The sequence below is a fragment of the Panthera tigris genome, chromosome A1 (assembly GCF_018350195.1).
Source record: "Panthera tigris isolate Pti1 chromosome A1, P.tigris_Pti1_mat1.1, whole genome shotgun sequence".
NCBI lineage: Eukaryota > Metazoa > Chordata > Mammalia > Carnivora > Felidae > Panthera > Panthera tigris.
Window position 1 is genome coordinate 8,109,599 of NC_056660.1, and position 25,653 is coordinate 8,135,251.

Consider the following 25,653-nt stretch of genomic DNA (forward strand, 5'->3'; position numbering starts at 1 on the left):
GCAGCCGGCCGAGAGGGCGGGGCCGCGGGCTGCCGGGGTCGCCGCCGGCGTGGCTGTCCCTGTCCTGCCTGGCTCTTCTGCGATTGGGCCCGGTGTCTGGCTCCCTCGCGGGGATTGGTCCGCTCGACGTCGCTCCCGTGAACCCGCCCCCAGAGGCCCCAGGCTAAACCTGGCGCCGCGCAGCCGTCCGCCAGCCCGAGCTGTTTGTAGGGCAGCGCAGAGGTCTCGCTTTAGGGCTCTGCAGTGGAAGAACATTTCTGGGTCTGAGCATCGTTTTTCGCAGAAGCACACGGAGATCTGTTGCAAAAGTAACGTGTGTGGGATGCAGTTCCCTGTAGCGTCCGGGTCGGCAGGGCAAGTGCCCTAAGAAACGCAGAAAAGAGGGACGGGGTAGGGGGCGCCCGTGCAGGGAAAGAGAGTGCTCCTGGCAAAGGGTCTGAAATGTGGTCTCTGGCTCTTCCTGGCGGTGTGACCTTGGGCAAATTATTTAATCTCTATGAACCTTTCGTTGTCAAGTGGGCATAACAGCCCTACAGGATTGTTCTAATGAACCCTCAGCACGTGTATACAGCGTAGCCTTGGGACAAAGGAGGGACTGTATCAGTGCCTTCCAACAAGCCCGCCAGGACCACACCTGAAGTTAGGTTTATGACTTCTTGTAAGGAGGAGGAATACATAAATGGGGAGCAATGGGGTATTTCAGTAGAAGTGTTAGAATTTGTCATGGGATTTGGGCATAAGTGATGTGTGGGAAGGGTTCAAGAAAGCAAGCCCCATTCCCCCCCCCCCCCCCCCCCCCGTATTGGATGCTGTCAGGAAGTAGGGGTAATTCTATGATTGGGTGTCTTAATTCTTAGTAAGAAGGAGTGAACATAAGTGGAGGTTAAAGCCATAACTGATAAAGAAGTAGCTTACGGTAGACATTTTTTGTCATTTTTGTGGTTTAGACCATGTTCACGTTCTGTGTTCCAACAAGACTGTGGAGCAGTCTTTTTTGTCTCGACCATGGTCAAAGAATGGCCTTGTCTGATGTTATCCTGTGAAATTGTTTTTATTCCACAGAACATGGTCCAGACGAGCTCATAGCAACATCAAGGTCAGTACCTAGATGTCTGAGCTGCTTTCTCTTCCTCAGTGCTCAATAAATGATAGTGAAATCATGGAAGGTTGAGTCAGAAGTCTTAGAATCCAACTTGTAACTTTGCTACTGAAGTGCTGCTTATAACTTTGGACTTGCCACTTACCTTACTTCTCAACTTCTTCAAATGAGCGTTTTTAAAGCACTTGTTATGCGTCTGAAACAGTAGAGCTTGGCTGTCGGTTGGAAAGAAGGTATACAAAAATGAACAGGACACAGTTTCCTAGGAAGACGGATCTTATTTTAAAACGGCAGGACACTGTACCAAGTGCTGAATTAGGGGCACATTAGAAGTGGGATGGGCAGTGAGAGCAGTCGACTGACCAACGAGTGTTGGTCTGGAAGGGAGAGGTGGAGAGATCTGACCACTTCCCAAGACCACAAGGGAAAAGAAATGAAATAATTAATGAAGAATGCTTTTGAGAATTGTAAAGCATGGCATAATCTTATTCTCACTAAAATAACATCTATTTTTTTAAGTTTATTTATTTTGAGACAGAGAATGTGTGCATGTGCATGGGGGAAGGGCAGATAGAGAGAGGAAGACAGAGAATCCCAAGCAGGCTCCTCACTGTCAGCGCCGAACCCGATGCAGGGCTCATTCCCACAAGTGGCGAGATCATGACCTGAGTCAAAATCAAGAGTTGGACGCTCAACTGACTGAGCCACCCAGGGGCCGCAATAACATTTATTTTTGTGCTAGGTACATCCACTTTCTAAATGTTTTAGCCGGCTTAGACCCTCTTGTTGAGATAGGAGTCAAATGATCACTTCAGGTGCTTGGCCCCTGTAAAATCAAGAAGGCCAAGGTCATGCCCCAAATCTCAGTATCTTAAAACAGCCAAGGTTTATTTACCTCTTGATCTACCTGTCCATTGCGTCACTGGAGAGCTTTACTCTCTTATCGTTTTCACTCACAGACACAGACGAATGGAGCCATCATCTGAATACTATCACTGGCATCAAAGCAGAGAAAACAGAATGTGGTGAATCTGACACCAGCTTTTAAAGGTTCCCCCATAGAAATGATACATACCACTTCTGCTCACATTTGACGGGCCAAAACAAGCCACAGGGCCACATGAAAAATTGAAAAAATTGAAAATGAAAAATTTCATGTGCTCAGAAAGAGGAAGAAATATCAGCAAATAGCTCTAATGACCTCCGTGTCGCCAAGGCCATGGTTTCTCACAAAGATCAAGAGAAAGGAAAAGGCATTTAAGAGATGCTCTTTCTTATGGGCAGGAACAGTTAGTATCGAATATACTTGCATGCTTTGGTGTTCCTACTCTTCCACTTGGAGAAAGACAGGCCTTTTTAATTTACTCTCTTCTGTGTATATCTATGTGATAATGATCATTATGCAACGTTCCCCTTGCCAAATAATATTAAATGCTTGAGTATGTATTAAAGAGGCCTTAACCAACTATCAATTGGAATCTGTCACTGTACTAGGGGCTGTCGATGCAACAAAGAAAGTTAACACGCCACAGTTAATTATCAAAGAAACATCCATTTATTTTTTTAGGAAAAGATAAAAATATATGAAAGGAGTAAAAATGATTCTAAACCGAAGTCTCTGGATGTCATCGCAGGCCAGAGATTGTCATTCACCCACTGCTATTGTTACTCCTCACAGGTTCTAATTCAAACCCTCTTCCCTTAAAGACAGAAATCAAAAATAAAGGGTAGGCATGAGAGAGGAGTGCCCATCCACTGGGCATAGTCTCCCTGGCAGTGTTTCTGAAACATGAGTCAACAGGTCCCCAGGAGGACTTTGAATTTTCATGGTTTCAGTTCAGGATCCAGAAATTCTCATGTAAGCATATCCTGAAATTGTATTGCCACTTGATATCCCCTGTATTTGTATTTCTGTTTATGGTACATTGGTGCTGAGTAGAAATACTTTAATATTTCAGACTAAAAAGAAAAGAAGTGGACTAGATATATAAATGAGATGCCCAAGCTAAGTGAAGACAGTGTCCTATCATGGTGTTCAAAATGTTTCCAGAGCATTCCAGGAAAAAGTGTAGGGGAATTGAATCATTACCTCACATGTGAATAGACATACCGAACTCAAAAGAACCCATGCTATACAGGGGCAGTGCCATAGTCAAGTGGCAAAGACAAAACACCATATAGTAGTTACTAGATTTCATTGATGTCAAGAGGAAAGAAGCTTTTTTGCTTCTGATAAAATCAGCAGAGTAAGATGTGATGAAAAGACCTTAGTTATACCAATTACTACTTAGCAAGTGATGGTCAATAGTGTGCTGATAAGAGTCTAATTATACAACTCCAAGCACAAATTGTTGAAAGGGAATGTTAATCTGATCATATGACCTTAATCAATAATATGCCAAAACAGACCTTTATCTGTGTGAGAAATTCATAACCTGACTTCAGTCCCTGGCTTTCTTGACCTCTGTTACCTTGAACGCTGTTGAACAAATTCTTTCTCCTTGAAATGTTTTCTCCCTTTGGGGTCCATGACACGTCTCTATTTTTCTCCTACTTGAAGAGCTCCTTTGCTTCCTCGCTGGGCTTGCTTCCCAAATGGTACTATTCCTCAGGTTCCTTCTCAGCTGTCTTCCTCTCTGGAGTCAATCACAACCTCACTGTGATTCAACTACCAATGCAGCCATCACTTCCAAATCTCAAGCTCACCTGCTACTCTTGAACTTGACACCCAGAACTTCCACCTGAGTATTTAAAAAAGCCACTGCATAGTTTTAAATGTCCCAAACAGATATTCTCGTCTTGTAAATCTTGCAAAGGGACCAAGGATTTCCCTAGCAAATCAGAAATCCTGGCTCTTTCCCTTTAGGGTTTCAAACCAAAGGGAAGGTTATAACCCTTCTGATGGGTTATAACCCTTCTGATGTGCTGGGATGGTCCTACCTAAGTTAAGTGGCCAGAAATATACAATAATGGCCCTCAAGAAGAAATCCACCATCATGACGGCAGTGGTGGTGATGATGGTGGTGGAGTGAAAGGGCTGGGCTGGTAAGCCAGGTCAACACCAGGGCCTGTCTGGTCTTAAGGGGAAGGTCAGTTGCTCACAAAGTGATGATGTTACATCCTGTCCTGACCCACCATCTTGGACCTTGGGGTTCCTTAAGAGAAATAGTTGATTATCTGTACATGAAAATATTTGTCACTAGAGTTGTAATTGGGAACCCAGTCTCCTATAGTGTGGAGTAACCATCAGTAACCTCTCTCCCTCCAGTCTGTGCAGCACTATCTGCAGTGGGTTAAGCCTCCAACCTTTAGACATGGGAGCTGGACTTCCTGTTTTCTGAACCAGTCTCACAAAAGCAGAAGTGAGAACCTTAGGCAGTCAGCTCAGACTTCTCAATTTCTTTTCTGAATAACAGAAATAAACAAGATTGACTCATTGGATAAGGTGAGCACTGAAGGGGTCTTACTTTCCAAGGAAGGGAGGGCTCAGGGAATGGTGAATGGACCTCTCATAATCAGGATAGAAGCATAAATTTGCTCTATTTGTGTGGTACCTTAAGTATGGCTTTATTTTCGACCACAGCAAGTGAGATAGGATGTATGTGAAAGCTCCCAGAACAGGGTCTGACACTTGGTGGGTATTCAGTGATGTTTGGATTTGAGTCGAAATCTTGTTTAATAAGACATACATACTACTGTGTTTGAGAAATTACAGAGAAGAACCTGGTCATGGCTTCAAGTTGGCATTTCCTTCTGTGACTCCGCAGAACAATAGTCATCTTCCTTTCTTAAGAGGATTCCGTCCCATTTACAGTGAGGTTGGTTAGCGGAAGGATTTGGAGTCAGCTGAGTCAGTTAAATGCATGCACATGTGATTCCACAATATAGACCATGTTCATAGGATTGGTCCCCCTCCTTCCGTGTGCAGTTCCTTACCCCAGGCCACCATAGTCTCTTGTCTGCAGTCCTGCCACAGTTTCTTACTTGGGTGCTCTGCTTCTACTCTTTATTCTCCAACAACAGCAAAGCATGATCATCTTCATATAGATGTAGGATCACATCATTCTCTTGCCTGAAACCCTTCCGTGGCTTCCCCATTGTATTCTGAATAAAGGTCAACCTCCTTGCTGTGGCCTGAAAGACCCCAAACAACCCGGCTACTATCCACCACTCACCCCTGAACTCCCTCCCACCATCAGGGTTGCCACGCTTCTCCTTTAGGTGTCAACTTGAACGTCGCCTTAGAGAAGTCTTTTCTGAGCATCTTGCCAAACTAGCAAATGTGTTCTCTTCTGCTGTTCTCTAGCTCAACGGCTTCTTGTTTAAGACTTCACATTCTATATTATTTTATTTATTTGTATGTCCCCCCCCTTTTATTTTTTGTCTTTTCCCTGCACTAGAATTGTAAGCACAAAACCATGGCTGACTCGAGCAAGACTGTCCATATCTACAGTAGTGGTTGGAACTCAATAAATCTTTGTTAAATGGATGAAAGGAGATGATTTTGTCCAGTGCTCCCAAGTTATAGAATTGTATACAAAATCTGCCCTTGTGAACCACAGAGAATAACTATATATATATATATAGTCCCTATAAGGGACTAAGTTTATGACTACGTGCATTCTCGCTGAATCCCTTAAAAGATGTACGTACCAGAGTGTTTAGCAAACAGTGGTTACCAACGGTATTCTAACATACTATGTGATAATGGCAGAAATGAAAAGGTTGTATTCATAACACCAGTCTAAAATGTGTAACTTCAAAACTAATTATAATTTTATCTGAAATGTTACTCTTTACCAGAAAAAGAGGGAAAAATGTTCAGTCTCACTAGTAATCAAATAAACGTGCATTCGGATAATGATTTAGGTGTCATCTTCCACATTCAAAATAGGCAAAGGTTTTGTTTTTAAGATAAAATTTATTTGGAATGAACACGCTGTAGTATACTGCCGGTGAAAAGTCAGCCGGCAAAAGTTTTTTCAGAAAAGTAATTTAACAATATGCACTAAAGTCATTAATGTTTTCGATCCACATTGTTTTCCCAACAAGTCCTATTAGTAAAGTAATAATCGAAAAGTTTAGCCACTTGGATTTTTTACAAGGTTGTTTATAATTTGAAAAGTCCTCAATATACAACACTATGTAACTATAACTGCTGTATGAGTAAAATAATAGAGGAATAGTGCATATATAATTGCATATTGAGAAAGGCTATTGTACTGTGTTTTCACAGAATATTTAATTACATAAAAGGCTATTATACTGTGTTTTCACAGAATAGTTACATGGAAAATTTTTCATACTGTGGCATTAAGTGAGACAAAGAGCGAATGAAAAGTATATTGCAATTTTCTTAAAAAAGTATGAGTATACGTATGAATGCAGAGAAAAAAGCCCCCCCAAAATAACAAATGTTGATAGCAATTATCTTTGAGTGATGGGATTACTAACAATTTTTATTGAGTATTGAATACCATAGACAGTATAATTTTCTGTATTCTCCATATTTGTAGCAATGAACATATGTTAATTTATAATCAGAAGAAGTGCTTATCTAAAAAGAAATGAGAGAGGGAAATGATAAAAAAAATACATGCAAAATCATCTATATTTGTTACAAAGCTTGAGTAAAAAAAAAAAAAAAAAGAAAGAAACCCTTGGAACTTCTCAAAGGTTGATTCTTTTCCAAGTGGCACTACAAGCTTCAAAGTTTAGTCAGCAACCACGTGACAAACTGACATCCGTGGCCTGTCCCAGGTGGCCCAAGATAAGACCGGACGGAAGCCAACTCCTGACAAGCAAGAGTTCTTTCTCTAGACAGGTGCCTTGACAACGGAGAAATGACTGTTCTGAAATGAACACAGGAGCCAGTGTGAACTTTCGGATTGTGTGGCCCAGCCTCTTTAAAACCAGGGTCACACAACAGTGGAGGCTCAAAGAACATACAAGCCCTCTAGTTTCGAAAGAAGCAGGAAGGAATCATTGTGTTATTCTTCACTTTCTGTGTTTGCTCTTTGATAAAGCACTGTGCTCACAAAGATAGGGAAAGGATCCTCCTTGGAATGCCGGCTGCCAATTCTTCCATTATTATTATTATTATTATTATTATTATTACTATTTGTAACAAAAAATGAATGGAGTTTTTAAGGAGAAGTGTAAGAAGGCAGTTAAGAGGTTTAAGAAGGGGTTTTAAGCAGGAGAGTCTCTTACCCATCCCGGTGCCCCAGGAAGGTAAAGTGTACTCTCTTATCTTGCCACTCCTAGGTGGCTCCCATGTCACTCAGTCGCTGCTACTGTGACCTCCAGGCCCTTGCACTCTCTGAGGTTATGAAAACAGGGCACTCACACCACCGTGGCTGACACTGATGGGAGCCGCACCCCTGCATATCTTTAAACGAAAGGAGACATAACTTGTGTCGCCACGTTCACACCAATCCTGAACCATTGGATTATGGTTTATTTTATTTCTATCCCCCTCCCCCCGGCCCCTGCCCCCCGCCCCTCCATAAGGAAAACCTTCAGGTCATCAGAGCAAGATTTGCAAGTATGCAAAACATAACTAAGCAGAACTCTCCATTAATGGTTTTTTTTTTCTTTTTAATTGTCCTTCCCCAAATATCTGCTATCCCACTGTGTTCCCTATCTTACTTCTCACCCCAGCCAGACCCTGGTGTCCTCCCTGACTCCTCTCTGATACCTTCTCTCCAGAAGTGTTCATTCAGACCTGCTTACTGTGCTTTATTCATTCAACAGCATGTACTGAGGCAGTTCTGATCTCGGTTCCACTGTGTAAAGAACTTGCAGGTCATTAATCCCGTCCTCAGAGCAAAAAAAGCTGAACAAGCTGAAAATCAATACATTCCCTTGAACCCATCAGAGACTGAGGTCCCAGGGCAGAGCTGCATCCCATGATCTGGAGAGAGAGGCCAAACCAGAGTCACAGCCAAGATCTCCTTACCTGTCCAGAAGGTGCTGCAGCCCCACGCTGGTGGGAACACTTAGATGACAGTTTTGATAAACCACTGGAGGCTGAGTGTGGACCAGCCTGAGGGTAAGAAACTCCTGGAGTCTGCCTTCTTTTTTGGGGTCTTACCTCCAGGAACCTCACCAGGGTTTTCACGATGAAGAGCCCAGAGTGATCCCCATGTGGCTCTGGCACAGGAAGGGGAATATTTACATTAAAAAATATGCCTGGAGCATTCTTGTAACAAAGGCCTACTTGCTAAGGGAAAGGACTGTCCTACCTGGGGAAGGGCATTTCCCTGCCTCCAGCCCCCTCCAGCCTTCCTGTCTCACCTGAGGGAAGGGGGGGAAAAAGAGCTAATAAATACTTGTGAAAGTCATAGCCCAGGAAGACAAGCCCACTTAAAGACATATTTAATTATAAGATCACATGCCCACACTTTAGCAGTACCTGCAAACCTCGGTGAAATAGCAGCGGGTTGTAACTGAAAGGCGCAGGCCCTAGTTACTTGAGGCCTCTGGCACCTGCAGCTTCAGAGATTAAAGACGGCTCAGCACCCTGGTTACATTAGAACAGAAGCTGAGACTAAGGGGCCACATACCTCAGGTCCTATTACCTGACATGTCATGTCTGGCTTCCAGCAAAAAATTGCAACGCAAGGTAACAGGCAAGCAAAACCACAATCCGAGTAGCATCCGCACCAGGTGGCGGTACGGCAGAGATTTGGGAATTATGGGGCAAGCAGCTAAAATAGCTATGATAAATATTTTAAGAGCTATTTTGGGAAAAGTGGACAACTTGCAAGAACAGTTGAGTCAGGTAAGCAGCAAGATGGAAACTTTAAGAAAGCAGTAGAAGGAAATGCCAGAGGTAAAAAACACTGTAACAGAAACAAAGAGTGCCTCTGATGGGCCCCGCAGTAGACTGGACATGGCCAAGAAAAGAAGCATTACGCTCGAAGACAGATAAAAATGTCCTCAGTGCCTCTGTGTGCGAGACACTGTGTTGGGCCATAGTGAACAAGGTGGATGGCCTGTGTCCTTCTAGAAGTGCCTTCCTGCAAGCAGAGAATTCAGAATACATCCATTCATCTCCCATCTGTCCTATCCTTCCCATCTTTGCTATCTACTACCATCCCCGTCCTGACCTTTGCCTCTTTGAAACCTCCCAGATGACTCTTAACACTTTCACATCTGGTCTTCTTACCTTCCAGTACCTGCCCCATTCCAATTAATTCTTGGCACTGTTGCTGGAAAAATCAATTTCAGATATAAAACGGGCTGCTTTCTCCCTGCTTTGGTGGTTATAGGTTGCTGTCCGGATAAAGTCTGAATCCCTAAGCGAGACATGCAGCATCGACTTCAACCTACTTCTTTTATAGCTTCAACTTTTGCCAACCCCTACCTAGAATTTTATGCACAGACACACCGAACTCTGGTTCAGTAACTTAATATTCTGACCTGCTAAATTTCTTCCACTAGTGGAATGTCTGTCCCCTTCCCTGTTCTACCTTGCCTAGGCATGTAATGTATCCTTCAGGACACAGTTTTGGAATCAGTTGGCCACAGGAAGCCTTCCTTCCCTTCTCCCATAGCATATCAGTTAGGTACATTTTCTGTTTATCATAGCAGTCACCACTCTGTGTCATAACCATCTGTTTTCTTGACTGTTCTGCCCTGGACTAGGCTGTGGTTCTTTAAGGGTATGTGTCATTCTTAATAGGCAATGTTTTCCAGACACCTAGTACTTTGACAATTAAAGGCAACCAGTACATGTTTGATGGATAAATGCATGTATAGATGAATGCAGAAGGTTTACAGTAGGCGAGAAATAGGTAAATATAAGAAACGAAACTACAACAGGCATCTGGCTTAAAAGCCAACTTCTAGGGTGTAATAGTTAGGGTTTGTGGTTACAAAGTTGACTCTGGGTTCACTTAAGCAGAGTTGGAATTTTCTAGAGGGGTATTAGGTAGCTCATGGAATCAATAGAAAGGCTGGAGAGTCATGGAAAAGACATAACCAAGAACTTGGCATAGGAATGGCCTGCTGAGAACTGAGGCTGGTGTAGCTGTCTTGGCACATTTGCTGCAGGACTTCTCTACCTGCCAGAGCCACTGCCGAGAGTCACAATTTGGTTGCTTAGTCCCTCTTTCAAGATTCAAAATCTCCACAGGGAGACTCTGACTTGCCGTGCTTGGGTGAGGTGTCTGTGATGTAATTGCTGGGGGTGGGAAAAGGGAATAGCTTCTCTTCAGTTTCAAAGGAATGGTGTTCACATGCTAAGTAGCCAAAGGGACAAAATGGCGACCGTGCAGATTTTCCCGAAGAGCTATGTGTCAATTTCCTAGGGCTGTCATAACAAAGGACTACAAACTGGATGACTTACAACAACAAAAATTTATTTCCTCACAATTCTAGAAGCTAGAAATCTGAAATCAAGGTGTCAGCAGGGTTGATTCCTTCCAGAGAGTGCCTTTGTCTTAGCTTCTGGTGCTTACTGGAAATCCTTGGCATTGTGGCTTCCAGACGTATCACTACAAGAACATCAAGTGGTGTTTCCCCTGTGTGTCTGTGTTTCTGTGCCTCTTCTTCTTATAAGGACACCAGCCGTATTGGATTAGGGGGGCACCTACTCCACCATGACCTCCGCAGTGACCCTATTTCCAAATAAGGTTACATTCTGAGGTACTGGGAGTTAGGACTTCAACATGCCTTTTTGGAGGACGCGGTTCAACCATAACGTCCTACACCTTCTACATCAATGTTTTCCTTCTATCCCATGGTTTCCCAAGAGCAGTGAAGGGGGAGTCTTCTGCCCCAAGTGTAGACGGGGGGGTACAATGTGAAGGATGTAAAGATATAATAAAAATGACTAAAAGATGGTTACTTTTTGTTCTCGACTTGGGTCAGGGGTTCTAAACAACATCAGTGATAAAATACTTTTCTCTCCCACATCTGTGTGTTGGTTCTAAATAATTTCAGTATGTGGTAAAACTATGTCCACAAATTCTTCAATATGCCTCCCTTTGACCTGTGGAGCCCACTTCTTCTCTCCTGAATGTGGGCTGGACTTAATATTTTTGTTTGGTTCATCCATGGTGTATTTACAGAGTTTGAAATCTATCTTTAAATGGAAATTTATTCTTTTTTTTTTTGCTAGTTTTATATTTTATTTTTTAATTTTTTTTATATATAATTTATTGTCAAGTTAGCTAACATACAGTGTATACAGTGTGCTCTTGGTTTTGGGGGTAGATTCCCATGATTGATCACTCACACACAACACCCAGTGTCATCCCAACAAATGCCCTCCTCAATGCCCAACACCCATCTCCTCTCTCCCTTGCCCCTCTTCCCCATCAACCCTCAGTTTGTTCTCAATATTTAAGAGTCTCTTATGGTTTGCCTCCCTCTATGTTTGAAACTATTTTTCCCCCTTCCCTTTCCCCATGGTCTTCTGTTAAGTTTCTCAAGTTCCATATATGAGTGAAAACATATGATGTCTGTCTTTCTCTGACTGACTTATTTCACTTAGCATAATACCCTCCAGTTCCATCCATGTTGTTGCAAATGGCAGGATTTCATTCTTTCTCATTGTCAAGTAGTATTCCATTGTATATATAAACCACATCTTGCTTATCCATTCATCAGTTGATGGACATTTAGGCTCTTTCCATAATTTGGCTATTGTTGAAAGCACTGCTATAAACATTGGGGTACATGTGCCCCTATGAATCAGCACTCCTGTATCCTTTGGATAAATCCCCAGCAGTGCAATTTCTGGGTCATAGGGTAGTTCTATTTTTAATTTTTTGAGGAACCTCAACACTGTTTTCCAGAGCGGCTGCACCAGTTTGCATTCCCCCCAACAGTGCAAGAGGGTTCCTGTTTCTCCACATCCATGCCAGCATCTGTTCTTCCCTGAGTTGTTGATTTTAGCCCCTCTTACCAGTGTGAGGTGGTATCTCAATGTGGTTTTGATTTGTATTTCCCTGATGATGAGGGACGTTGAGCATCTTTTCATGTGTCTGTTGGCCATCTGGATGTTTTCTTTGGAAAAGTGTCTATTCATGTTTTCTGCCCATTTCTTCACTGGATTATTTGTTTTTTGGGAGTTGGGTTTGGTAAGTTCTTTATAGATTTTGGATGCTAATCCTTTATCCGATATGTCATTTGCAAATATCTTCTCCCATTCCATCAGTTGCCTTTTAGTCTTGTTGATTTTTTTCCTTTGCAGTGCAGAAGCTTTTTATCTTGATGAGGTTCCCAATAGTTCATTTTTGCTTTTATTTCTCTTGCCTTCAGAGATGTGTTGAGCAAGAAATTGCTGCGGCTGAGGTCAAAGAGGTTGTTGCCTGTTTTCTCCTCTAGGGTTTTGATGGTTTCCTGTCTCACATTTCAGTCTTTTATCTTCAGTCTTTTATTTTGAGTTTATTTTTGTGAATGGTGTAAGAAAGTGGTCCAGTTTCATTCTTCTGCATGTTGCCATCCAGTTCTCCCAGCACCATTTACTAAAGAGACTGTCTTTTTTTCCATTGGATGCTCTTTCCTGCTTTGTCAAAGATTAGTTGGCTGTACATTTGTGGGTCCAGTTCCGGTTCTCTATTCTATTCCATTGGTCTATATGTCTGTTCTTGTGCAGGTACCATACTGTCTTAATGATTATAGCTTTGTAGTAGAGGCTGAAGTCCAGGATTGTGATGCTGCCTGCTTTGGTTTTCTTTTTCAACATAAATTTGGCTATTCGGGGTCTTTTGTGGTTCTATACAAATTTTAGGATTGTTTATTCTAGATTTGAGAAGAATGATGGTGAAATTTTGATTGGGATTGCTTTGGGTAATATTGACATTTTAACAATGTTTCTTCTTCCAATCCATGAGCATGGAATGTTTTTCCATTTCTTTGTGTCTTCTTCAATTTCCTTCATAAGTTTTCCATAGTTTTCAGCATACAGATCTCTTACATCTTTGGCTAAGCTATTCCTAGGTATTTTATGGTTCTTGGTGCAACTATAAATGGGATTGATTTCTTGGTTTCTCTTTCTGCTGCTTCATTATTGGTATATGGAAATGCAACTGATTTCTGTACGTTGATTTTGTATCCTGCAACTTTGCTGAATTCATGTATCAGTTCTAGCAGTTTTTTGGAGGAATCTTTTGGGTTTTCCATGTAGAGTATCATGTCATCTGCGAAAAGTGAAAGTTTGATTTCTTCTTTGTCAATTTGGATGCCTTTCATTTCATTTTGTTGTCTGATTGCTGAGGCTAGGACTTCCAACACTATGTTAAACAACAGTGTTGAGAGTGGAAATCCCTGTCGTGTTCCTGATCTCAGGGGAAGGTTCTCAGTTTTTCCCCATTGAGAATGATATTAGCTGTGGGCTTTTCATAAATGGCTTTTATGATGTTTAAGTATGATCCTTCTATCCCGACTTTCTTGAGGGTTTTTATTAAGAAAGGATTCCGTATTTTGTTAAATGCTTTTTCTGCATCTATTGACAGGATGGTCAATAGATAAATATGGTATTTATCCTTTCTTCTATTAATGTGATGTATCACATCGACTGGTTTGCGAATATTGAACCAGCTCTGCAGCCCAGGAATGAATCCCACTTGATCGTGGTGAATAATTCTTTTGATATACTGTTGAATTCGATTTGCTAGTATCTCATTGAGAATTTTTGCATCCATGTTCATCAGGGAAATTGGTCTATAGTTCTCCTTTTTAGTGGGGTCTTTGTCCCACTAAGGAAATTTGCCTTCTTCCCACAGCACTCAAGGGAGAGAATTGCTCTCTCCGACTGCACCTGGAAGCTAACTGCCAAGCCAGGTGCTGGCTCCCCTCCTCCCCAGGTGCGTGAACAGTGTAGTGGCCCCAGTCCGGAGAAAGCCTCGCAGTTAGAGAGAGATTGGATCTTCTTCCATTTTTTTTCGATCCCTGGTCTGTGGTTTTTCTCTTGTCCAAATACAATCCTCACTTCCACAACCTCTCTTTCTCTTCCTTTTGTCTCTTCAAAGAAGGGGATCCCTCGTCTCCATTCTCACACTGTCTGTTTTATCTCTCACAGTTTGCAATCATGCACCTATGGCTTTGCCACATTGTCCCTGTGGGCCCCTGGAGACATTTCTGTCACTCTGTAGCCCGGATTCCTGGAATTCCAAGTCTTCTGGCCTCAGTACTGCTGTGTTTGAGGGGTAAGGGAACTTTGGGCCCCCCTACTTCTCTGCCATGTTGACTCCTTTAAAAGCCTTTAGCTAGTTGTTGTAAAACTAAAGGAATCAAGCAAAAAATATATAATTAAGTATAAAAATAAAATTAGTTTTGGTAATTACTGAAAATAATTTTGTTTACAGTTAAGAAAATATGAAAAAATGACTTGTCATAGTTGTCAAATATGCTAGGTATTATGGTGCTGCTTTTATGGCATTTGACCCTGAGACTCAGAATTGTTTGAGGCAGCATAAGTTCTCCATTGTGTAAAGAAGACTGCATTTTCTTCATTAAGGCTTTTTTTGATGTCAGGGAGTTGGATCCTATGAAGAGTGAAGTCATATCCCTACTTAAGCTGATGAAAAGTTTATCAAACAAATTTGACAAAGGTTTCCTGTGTACCCACTATGTGCTTGGAATACATCTGTGAACAAAATAGACCCTTGCCTTGCGACTGGAGGGAGCAGCAAACATGAAATGTATATAGTAGGTTAGAAGTGGGGGGAAACAATAGGGCAGGAAGGAGAGCTGGGCCTACTGGGGTGGAGTGGAGTGGGGCAGATTGTAGGATTGTGCAGGTGGATGGGGGCAGGCCTCACTGAGAAGAGACATAGGACCAGAGACTTGGAGGAAGGGAGGAAGTTTGGCATGTGGGTAGCTGGAGAACATTCCCACAAAGGGACCATCTAAGGCAAGGGCCTGCGTGGATGTGTACCTAGCCTATTGGAAGGCCATGGGAGTAGAAGGGGAAGGGAGCTGAGGCTGCCCCTGAGGTGGGATGTACCTTGAGTGAGGAAGCTCCCTTCTGAAGGAGAAAGCCTGAACTGCCAACATGCCAGCAGCTGGGGAACAAGGGCTTCACACTTGAAGGAGGTCTGGGCAGGACTCCTAGCAGCCCCCACAGAGCAGGATCTACAGGGATTGAGTCATTTCATGTGGACAGGGTTTTAAGGGGGAATCGTATAGTCTATGTGGAAAACCCAAGAGACTCCACTGAAACACTGCTTGAACTGATACATGAATTCAGCAAAGTTGCAGGATATAAGATCAATGTACAGAAATCAGTTGCATTTCTATACACCAATAATGAAGCAGCAGAAAGAGAACTTAAGGAATTGATCCCATTTGCAATCGTACCCAAAACCATAAGAAACCTCAGAATAAACCTAACCGAAGAAGCAAAAGGTCTGTACACTGAAAACTATAGGAAGCTTGTGAAAGAAATTGAAGAAGACACAAAGATATGGGAACACATTTCATGTTCATGGATTGGAAGGACAAATATTGTTAAAATAAATATACTACCCCAAACAACCTACACATTTGATGCAGTTCCTATCAAAATAACACCAGTATTCTTCACAAGCTAGAACAAATAATTCTAAGATTTGTATGGAGCCAGAAAAGACTACAAAGCTGTAGTCATCAAGACAGTATGGTACCAACACAAAAAAAGACACATAGATCAATGGAACAGAACCAAGAAATGGACCTACAAATATATGGCCAACCAATCTTCAACAAAGCAGGAAAGAGTATGCAATGGAAAAAAGACCGCCTCTTCAGCAAATGGTGCTGGGGGAACTGGACAGCAACATGCACAAAATAGATTCAAAATGGAGGAAAGACTTAAATGTAAGACAGGAAGCCATCAAAATCCGAGAGGTGAAAACAGGCAGCAACTTCTTTGACCTTGGCTGCAGCAACTTCTTACTAGACATGTCTCCAGAGGCAATGGAGACAAAAGCAAAAATGAACTATTGGGACCTCATTAAGATAAAAACTTCTGCATGATGAAGGAAACAATCAACAAAACTAAAAGGCCACCAACGGAATGGGAAAAGATATTTGCAAATGACATATCAGATAAAAGGCTAGTATCCAAAATCTATACAAAACTTACCAAACTCAACACCCAAAAAACAAATAATACAGTGAAGAAATGGGCAGAAGACATGAATGGACCCAGTTTTCCAAAGAAGACATCCATATGGCTAACAGACACATGAAAAGATGCTCAACATCACTCATCATCAGGGAAATAGAAATCAAAACCACAATGAGATACCACCTCACACCAGTCAGAATGGCTAAAATTAACAACTCAGGCAACAACAGATGTTGGCAAGAATGCAGAGAAAGGGGAACACTTTTGCACTCTTGGTGGTAATGCAAACTGGTATAGCCACTCTGGGAAACAGTATGCAGGGTCCTCAAAAAATAAAAAAAATAGAACTACCCTATGGCCCAGCAATTGCATTACTAGGCGTTTTTCCAAAGGATAAAAAAAATGCTGATTTGAAGGGGCACATGTACCCCAATGTTTATAGCAGCAATATCAACAATAGCCAAAGTATGGAAAGAGCCCAAATGCCCATCAACTGATGAATGGAGAAAGAAGATGTGATCTAAATATGATGCTAAGCAAAATAAGTTAGAGAAAGACAAATATCATAGGATTTCACTTATTATGTGGAATTTAAGAAACAAAACAGATGAAAATAGGGAAGGGAAGGAAAAATAAGATTAAAAAAAACAGAGGAAGACAAGCCATAAGAGACTCTTAAATACAGAGAACAAATTGAGAGTTTCTAGAGGGGAGGTGGTAGTGGGGATGGGCTAAATGTATGATGGGCATTAAGGAGGGCATTTGTTGTGATGAGCACTGGGTGTTATTTTTTTAATTTTAATTTTATTTTTTTAATTTACATCCAAATTAGCATATAGTGCAACAATGATTTCAGGAATAGATTCCTTAGTGCCCCTTACCCATTGAGCCCATCCCCCCTCCCACAACCCCTCCAGTGACCCTCTGTTTGTTCTCCATGTTTAAGAGTCTCTTAGGTTTTGTGCCCCTTCCTGTTTTTACATGATTTTTGCTTCCCTTCCCTTGTGTTCCTCTGTTCTGTGTCTTAAAGTCCTCATATGAGTGAAGTCATATATTTGTCTTTCTCTGACTGACCAATTTCGCTTAGCATAATACCTTCTCATTCCATCCATGTAGTTGCAAATGGCAAGATTTCATTCTTTTTGATTGCCGAGCACTGGATGTTATATGTAAGTGATGAATCACTAAATTCTACTCCTGAAACTAATATTACACTATATTTTAACTAACTTGGGTTAAAAACAACCAAAGTCGGGGGAATCCGAGGTTAGCATATTGGGAGCTATCCATGCAATCCCAAGGCACTTAGTTGACTGACAGTGACAACATTCAAAGACACAAAATTGACATACAGCAGTTTTGCATAGATCAGACCAAGATAGGGGCTAAAGAATTCTTTAAAGAAGATGAAAGTCATCCACCAGGGAAATTACAAAACACTTGAAGTATTTGCTGTACTTTGTTTCTTTCTATGTCTGAGCACCGTGACTGGATAGTAAGCTGTAAGTAAGAAAGAAGTAGATCTCACCCTTCTTTTGTGTGTATATCAGTCTGCTCAGGCTGCTGTAACAAAATCCCACAGACTGGAAGGCTTGCACGGCAGACATCTGTTTTCTCACAGTTCTGAAGGCTGCAAGGTCAAGGTCAAAGTATCAGCAGGTTTGGTTTCTGCTGAGACCCCTGTGCGTGGCTTGTAGACACCCTGTTCTCACCCTGTCCTCACATGGTCTTTCCCCTGAGTGGCAACGTTGCTCGTGTTTCTTCCTCTTTTTACAAGGACACCAGTCATATTGGAGTAGGGTCTCATCCCTATGACTTTAACTGTAATTACTCCCTTAAAGACCCTATCTGCAACTCGTGACATTGGGGGTTAGGGCTTCACGTACGAATCTGAGGGGAACACACTTCAGTCCGTAGCTGTATATGGTACCTTGTGGGGTAGTGCCCTGTGTTCTTTTAGGCATTTAGGGCCAGAACATTTTGGAATTGAAAGGGTTACTAGAAGTGTTCAAATTTAACTTTCCCGCAAAGTCAGAATCCCTGGAAAATAGTTATTATTTCACTGGGGAGCTGAACTTTTCTGGTTGGCAAATCTGATATATAGGGTTAATAATGTATAGCAGATAAACGTAAAGGGAGAGGAGTGTGGGGGAGGTGTGCAGGCAGGCATTTTGAATTCCAAGGCAAATCTATCTGTAGTAATAAAAGGGGTCTGTCGGAGGAAGCAATGATAACGCAAGTAGAAATGATAACACTTTAAAAGCAGGGCCCAGAAAAGTAAGTGTAGCCCTGAGTTTGGGGCAAGGATCCCGGGGGCTGTCTAATCTCCATACCCTGGCTTCCCCACGGAGGTGCCCACCGCCCGCAGGAAGTTGTGTGGGGTAGGTCAGTAGTGGAGATGGGGATCAGGAATAATGTGCAAACAGAGTTATAGGATGTAGAAAATGTCACGATTCTGGGGAAGATGACCATATATTTTCTCTTCCAAACACGGGCATTGCTTAGAGTGACAGGGATGCCAGACGACAGGTGCACAGCAAGAACCGGGGTGTGTGGTCACTCTAATATTTACAGGACTGTCGCCAGGGGAGGCTCAGTGGATCAGTGTGGATGTGGGCCCTGGGGACGTGTGATCCTCCCGGACCTCTGAGAAGTGGCATTCTGCATGAAACTCCGTAACTGTTCCCTGTGGCCAAGCTGGGGCCCAAGAAGGTTAACGAGCTACACCTCTGAAACGTCAATCTCTGTACTACGCTGGCAACCCCAGAAAGGCCACGAAGTGCCCCTTCCCTTTCTTTAACTTCCGCACGTTGATTTTTAACTCTTTCTCAGCTTTCAGATGTATATTTTAACCTTTCAATCGTCAAAACTCAATACCCGACAGTACCTTCTTACTGCAGATTCATACAGAATTGAAACCTGTCAGCAAATTCCGTGCCTTGGCAGTAGATTATGCAAAGTGTCATTTCCTCACAAAACATAACATAGAATCTGGAAAACAGAACTAGTGGAGTATCATATTAAATGTTTCGCAACTTTTTTTAAAGTAATCTGTGCATCCGGTGTGAGTCTCGAACTCACGACCCTGAGATCAAGAGTCATGTGCTTCACTTACTGAGCCAGCCAATCGCCCCTCATATTAAATGTTAACGATCAGCCCAAGGGTGGCAAAAGCCATGCACTCGTCCTACATGTGCTAAAGTAGCTTCTTTTGCGGGGGGGGGGGGGGGGGGGGCGGGGAGCAGAGGTAATAATCTATAGCTGAGCAACTGTCAGATGATTAGAGGCCAAAAGTCCTAGAGTTGGAAAATGTTATCAGCAGACTGCACATTTGAAAACCTGGGAAGGGGAGGCTGCTGAAGATATGTTCCTACCTCTGTCCACACCCCTCCCCACCACATTTTTTTAACCTTGCTGTTAAAGCTTGCGTTTTGTGTATGGATTTATCCTCCTCCACAGCAGCTCTAGGGGGGGCCCACCATCCCTCGTCCCAGCAACTGACTCATTATTGATCTAATGCAGTTATTCTCCTTCCCTGTAATTCCCTTAGTCATGCGTGTGTGATGAAATCCTGGCCCATGAAGTGTTTGAAGCCAGCTGCAAAGATTCAGTCTTAAAAAGAGGTACGTGGAAACATACCCTCTCTTTTTTGCCTCTGGAGGTTGTGTGGTTGTGAAACCGGGAGCAGCTGCAGCCATCTTGTGATCATGAGGAGAGCTGGTGGAGGACAAACAGGTTGCTCAGGCTGGAGGCCAAGGTAGAAAGACAGGAAGTATTAAGATGCCTGACATAATTGTTGAGGTGCTGAACTGTGGAGTTCAGCTGCAACAGTGGAACAGCCTTTCCTGTGGACTTGGCTTATGTCTTGAAACTCAGCAGTATAGTTGGTTTACAATTTGTATCTGATAGATTTCTAAAAGTTTGTGCAGGTCTGTGTCTGCTCTTCCTTGCTTCTGCTGGCCTTTTCTCCTGGAACCTTGTTTCCCGATTTGCCATTTATCTCTGCAGGGACCGTGGGCCTTAGAAAAATGGTATCCAGGGCTTCTGGGTGGTCGGGATAGAGGTACTTCCTCCATAGAGGATTTATATTTGCTTTTTGCCAGATACCTGGGGGCTCTACTGGTCAGTGACACCTTAAACCCAATTCCTGGCTTGAGATTCCAGAAGGGAACTAGGCCTGCAAATCTGCCGCAGGCAACAAGGATGGGGCAGCAGTCAAGACCCCTCCAGGACAGTTTCTTTCTCTTTCTTCTTTTTCTTTCCTTTTCTGTAGTCAGAGCCCAGCAACCTTCTCCAAGGTCCCCTAGGATCGTAGGGGATGGGAAGGTTTGTTTCTGGTTCACACTTTCCTTGACAGGGGACTTTTGGGGGTATCAGCCATAGGAAGCACCCCAGTAAGACCCCTGCCTGGGCGTTGATTTCTCCCTCTCCCTAGGGGAGGCCGCAGAACCCAAGTTCTTGTGCCCTGGAGCAAAGTGGCTGAGCATTCCTTCTCTGGATTCAGGCTTTGCCTCAACTTTGGCCCAAGCATTTGCCCCCAACTTATCAGTTCTTTCATTTTTTTCCAGCATTGCTCTTCGTATCTCATCTAGCAACATACCCTTTTCATTGAGAGAGTTACTCCCCCTCTGTCATTAGTTTTGTGTGAGAAGATTCATTCATTACTGTTTCAGTCACTTGGGTCCGGAGTTTCTGTTGCTTTCAGGCAACTGAGTCCACTCTGGACACCCTAACGGCATTCTGGAGAAAATTCTGTCAGGACGTCTAAAAGAAGCCCAAAGTCTTTAATAGTAGGATTTGGGATGCACTGCCTCAATAAGGATTTCTTAGTTGTTCTGGGAAAACCTGTATAGGAGAAAAAAAATTGACTTGTAAAGGAGATGTGGCACAAATACGACAGCAAAAAAGAAAAGTAACATTTATTATGGAGGGCTGATAGCTATTTAACTCTTGAGCTTTATCATCTCTGGACTAAAACTCTGGTCCCTTAGATTAAACAATGAGATTCTATTACTCAAGATGTGCAGATAACGTGACAGAATTGAGAGGGAGAACAAAGGGAAGGAGGAGCGGAGGAGGGGGAATAATAGGAGGAGGGAGGGAAGGAAATAAGGGGAGAGAGATGTGTTCTATCCTGTTCCCACCTGGAAGCAAAAAAATGGTTCACGCCCACGTTTTCTGCTGTTTTGGGTCGGTCAGATCATACTGTGCCATGAGTCCCGAGGTCTTGGGAGGCTTCCTCACTGGGACACAGTCATAGCCGTGACCCTGCCAAGTTTACACACAGTATGGTTTACGTTTGGCTTTGTTTCCAAGCTGGAAGCTTTAAATTATATTTAGAGCCACGTAGGTGCAGTGACTATAAAACCAATTTTAGCTAGACAGGATGTCTTAGAAAACATCAGGAAGCCGGAATCTTGGGTCCACCTTGGTTTTCACGTTGCCTCTAGATCTTGAGAGAATCTCGACTTCTCTGAGCCTCTTGGCCCCTATCGTTTAGATAAGGGGTTCGACACGATGCTCTTTAAGATTCAGATTCTGACACGCTGCTCTATCAATCCAGATTTATTTAAGATTTTAAAGCCTGTATTTGATGGCAAGTCACCAAGTTGATTTAATACTGTCCTCCTCCTTGCTCTATTTCCCTTATAGCCATCCCGGTCCTCGTGGGTCACTGCACTGTCACGGGGCTTTGCTGTGGAGGATGCCGTGGGGTACAGCTCAGACCCTGCAGGACCCAGCCCCGGCCGCTGGGCTGCCTGCTCACACCCTGCCTGGGAAATAAGTGCCTCAAGTGAAGGGAGCTGCCTCACCCAACAGGATGTTCCTTCCTAGGGGACAACTCAAGTCCCAACACTGGCCTAGTGGGTCTAGGTGGCCCTAACAGAATACCACAAACTGGGGGGCTTAAGCAACGGACATTTCTTTTCTTGTCTGGGGCTGGAAGTCCAAGATCAGGGTGCCAGTGGGGTCACTGGTTTCTTCTGAGACCCATTTCTATGGCTTATGGATGGATGCCTTCTTGCTGTGTCGTCACATGGCCTTCTTTCTAATTGCCCATCCCTGGCGTCTCTTTCTCTATCTACCTTTTTATTTTCTTTTTTTTCTCCCCAGCATTTATTGAGCTCCTACTATATAGTGGGCACAAACACTGTGCCAGGACTTAGGGACGCAGCAGCGTGGAGGATGGACAGACAAGGGCCCGGCTCTCCTAGAGCTTCTGTTGTAGTTGTTGTTGTCTTACAAACAGGGTGCAGGGGTGAAGAGCACCTGGCTCTGGGGGGGGGGGGGCAAACAGACCAGGTCCAGCCACTCACCGCTGACAAAATCCAAAAGCAGAGAGATGAGCGGTGGTGAAACAAGAAAGGAATTTATTTCAGTGAGGCCAACACCAGGAAGACAGTGCGTTGACGTCTCGAAGACCGTCTCCAAAGTGCTGAAAGTCCTTCCAGGTTTACGTAAGGAAAATGTGGGACAGTGTGTACATGTAGGTGGGCAGTGAAGGTCAGGTTAGTCCTTGTCCTGGGGTCAGTCACATGGAGGCAGTCATATTGCTCGAGGGGGCATTTTCAGTTCCCATCGTGGATGCTTTGCTCCCAGGGTCTATTGCCTGAGTTAAGAGAGAAGCTGGAAAGAACTTAATCAATTACAAAGTACAGGGTTGCCTGGGTGGCTCAGTCAGTTAAACATCCAACCCTTGGTTTTGGCTCAGGTCATGATCTCACGATTTTGTGTATTCGAGCCGCATGTTGGGCTCTGGGCTGGCAGCATGGATCCTGCTTGGGAGTCTCTCTCTGCCCCTACCCCGCTCACTCTGTCTCTGTCTCTCTCAAAATAAATAAATAAACTTAAAAAAAATAAAGAAGGTACAGATGGAGGTCAAATGGAGAGAGTTGAAGTCCTCTTCCAGTTTTGTCAAGATTTTTTTTTAATTTTTTTTTAAATGTTTATTTTTGAGACAGAGAAGAGACAGAGCATGAACGGGGGAGGGTCAGAGAGAGAGGGAGACACAGAATCTGAAGCAGGCTCCAGGCTCTGAGCTGTCAGCACAGAGCCCGACGTGGGGGTCGAACTCATGGACCGCGAGATCACGACCTGAGCCGAAGTCGGACGCTCAACCGACTGAGCCACCCAGGCGCCCCAAGATTTTTTTTTTTTTAATTGGAGTATAATTGATGTATAATATCCTATTAATTTCAGCTGTGTATCGTAGTGACTTGATAATTTTATACATTATAAAATGATACCCACAATAAGTGTAGTTACCATCTATCACCATCAAAGTTATTACAATATTATTGACCATGTTCTTTGTGCTGTATATTACATCCCAGCGACTTATTTATTTTATAACTGCAAGTTTGTATCTCTTAATCTGCTTCACTTGTTTTGCCTGCCCCCCAACCATTACCCACTCTGTACTCAACAGTTTTTTTCCTGTATTTATGAGTCTATGTCTGTTTTATGTATTTGTTTTTTTGTTTGTTTGTTTGTTTTTTAGATTCCACATATAAGGGAAATCATATGGTATTTGTCTTTTGTCTTTCTCTGTCTGGCTTATTTCACTTAGCCTAATACCCTCTAGGTCCATCCATGTTATTGCAAATGGCAAGATTTCATTTATATTAATGGATGAATAATATTCCTATCATATCTTCTATATCCATTCATCTATTTAAAAATTTTTTTAATGTTTATTTGTTTTTGAGAGAGAGAGAGAGAGAGAGAGAGAGACAGAGCATGAGTGGGGAAGGAGAAGAGAGAGAGGGAGACACAGAATCTGAAGCAGGCTCCAGACCCTGAGCTGTCAGCACAGAGCCCTATGTGGGACTCGAACTCACCAGCCGTGAGATCATGACCTGAGCCGAAGTTGGACACTCAACCAACTGAGCCCCCAGGCACCCCTCATTCATCTATTTTTTAAAGTTTATTTATTTTGAGAAAGAAAGAGACAAAGAGAGAAAGAAAGAGAGAGAGAGATAGAAAGAAAGGAAGCAAGAAAGAAAAAAAGAAAGGAAGAAAGAAAGAAAGTGGGGGCGGGGCAGAGAGAGAAGGAGAAAGAATCCTAAGCAGTCTCCATGCTGTCAACACAGGGCCTGACGTGGGTCTCTATCCCATAAACTGTGAGATCATGACCTGAGCAGAAATCAAGAGTCAGATGCATAACTGACTGAGCCACCCAGGTGCCCCTATCCATTCATCTGTTGACAGACACTTAGGTTGCTTCCAAATCTTGGCCATAAATCTTAAGTGAACTCAGGTGTGTATAGATCTCTTCAAATTGGTGTTTATGTTTTCTTTGGATAAATACCCAGGAGTGAAATTGCTGATAGTCTATTTTTAATTTTTTGAGGAACCTCCATACTGTTTTCACAGCAGCTGCACCAATTTATTTTCCCACCAACTGTGCATAAGAGTTCCCTTTTCTCCTCATGCTCACCAATATTTGTTATTTTTTGTCTTTTTGATTCTAGCTAATCTGACAGGTGTGACACCTCATTGTGGTTTCCATGTGCATTTCCTTGACCGTTAGTAATGTTGAGCATCTTTCCATGTGCCTGTTGGCCATCTGTATCTTCTTTGCAAAACATGTCTATTCATATCTGCTGCCCATCTAATAATCAGGTTGTTTGCTTTTTTGATATTAAGTTGTATCCTTTTTTTTTTTTTTTTTTTTTTTTTTTTGGTCAGAATTATTTCTGTTTATTTTATGGCAATTTTGAAAATCCCAAATATGTTTGCCTTACTTTTGTTATTTTAATATGGCAGAGTGGCTTGTTAATTATGAGACATCTTTCCCCGTAGGTGTTCATCATTCTGTTATTACTCACTTGGTTACTTGGCTAAGGAGAAATGTCACAATACGCGGCCATGGATTTCTCAGCTTAGTTTTTTGTTTTTTTTTATTAAGTTTTAAATTTTAATTCCAGTATAGTTAACATACAGTGTTATATTAGCTTCGGGTGTAGAATCTAGTGATTCAGCAATAATCTGTAGATTATTTAGTGCTCATTGTGATAAGAGTTGTGTAAGTTTTAAAATATATTCTAAACATGAGCCCCTTGTTGGATGTATAATTTGCAAATATCTTCTTCCATTTAGTAGTGTGCCTTTTCACTTTGTTGATGGTTTCCTCCGCTGTGCAAAACTTTGTAGTTTGATGTAATATTATTTGTTTATTTTAGCTTTTGTTGCCCTTGCCTGAGGAGACTGACCCCTCAAAATATTGCTAAGACTGATGTCAAAGAGCTTACTGCCTACGTTTTCTTCTAGGAGTTTTATGGTTTCAGGTTTTACATCGAGTCTTTAATCCACATTGAATTTATTTTTGTATATTGTGTAAGATATTGGTCCAGGTTCATTCTTTTGCATGTAGCTGTCCTATTTTCCCAACATCATTTATTGAAGGGACCGTCTTTTCCCCATTGTATATTCTTGCAGCTTGTTATAGATTAACTGACATATATATGTGGGTTTATGTCCGGGC

General features: G+C 42.6%; 1 long non-coding RNA gene across 2 annotated transcripts in view; it reads left to right on the forward strand.

Annotated features, from left to right (window-relative positions):
- The first annotated feature begins 1,820 nt into the window (after positions 1–1,820).
- The window catches only part of LOC107180207, a 33,882-nt gene continuing 10,049 nt past the window's right edge, over positions 1,821–25,653 (forward strand). For both annotated transcript variants that reach the window (XR_006219141.1, XR_006219135.1), the window contains exons 1-2: positions 1,821–4,544; positions 19,717–19,789. This is a non-coding gene — a long non-coding RNA (uncharacterized LOC107180207). The remainder of the gene's footprint in view (positions 4,545–19,716; positions 19,790–25,653) is intronic.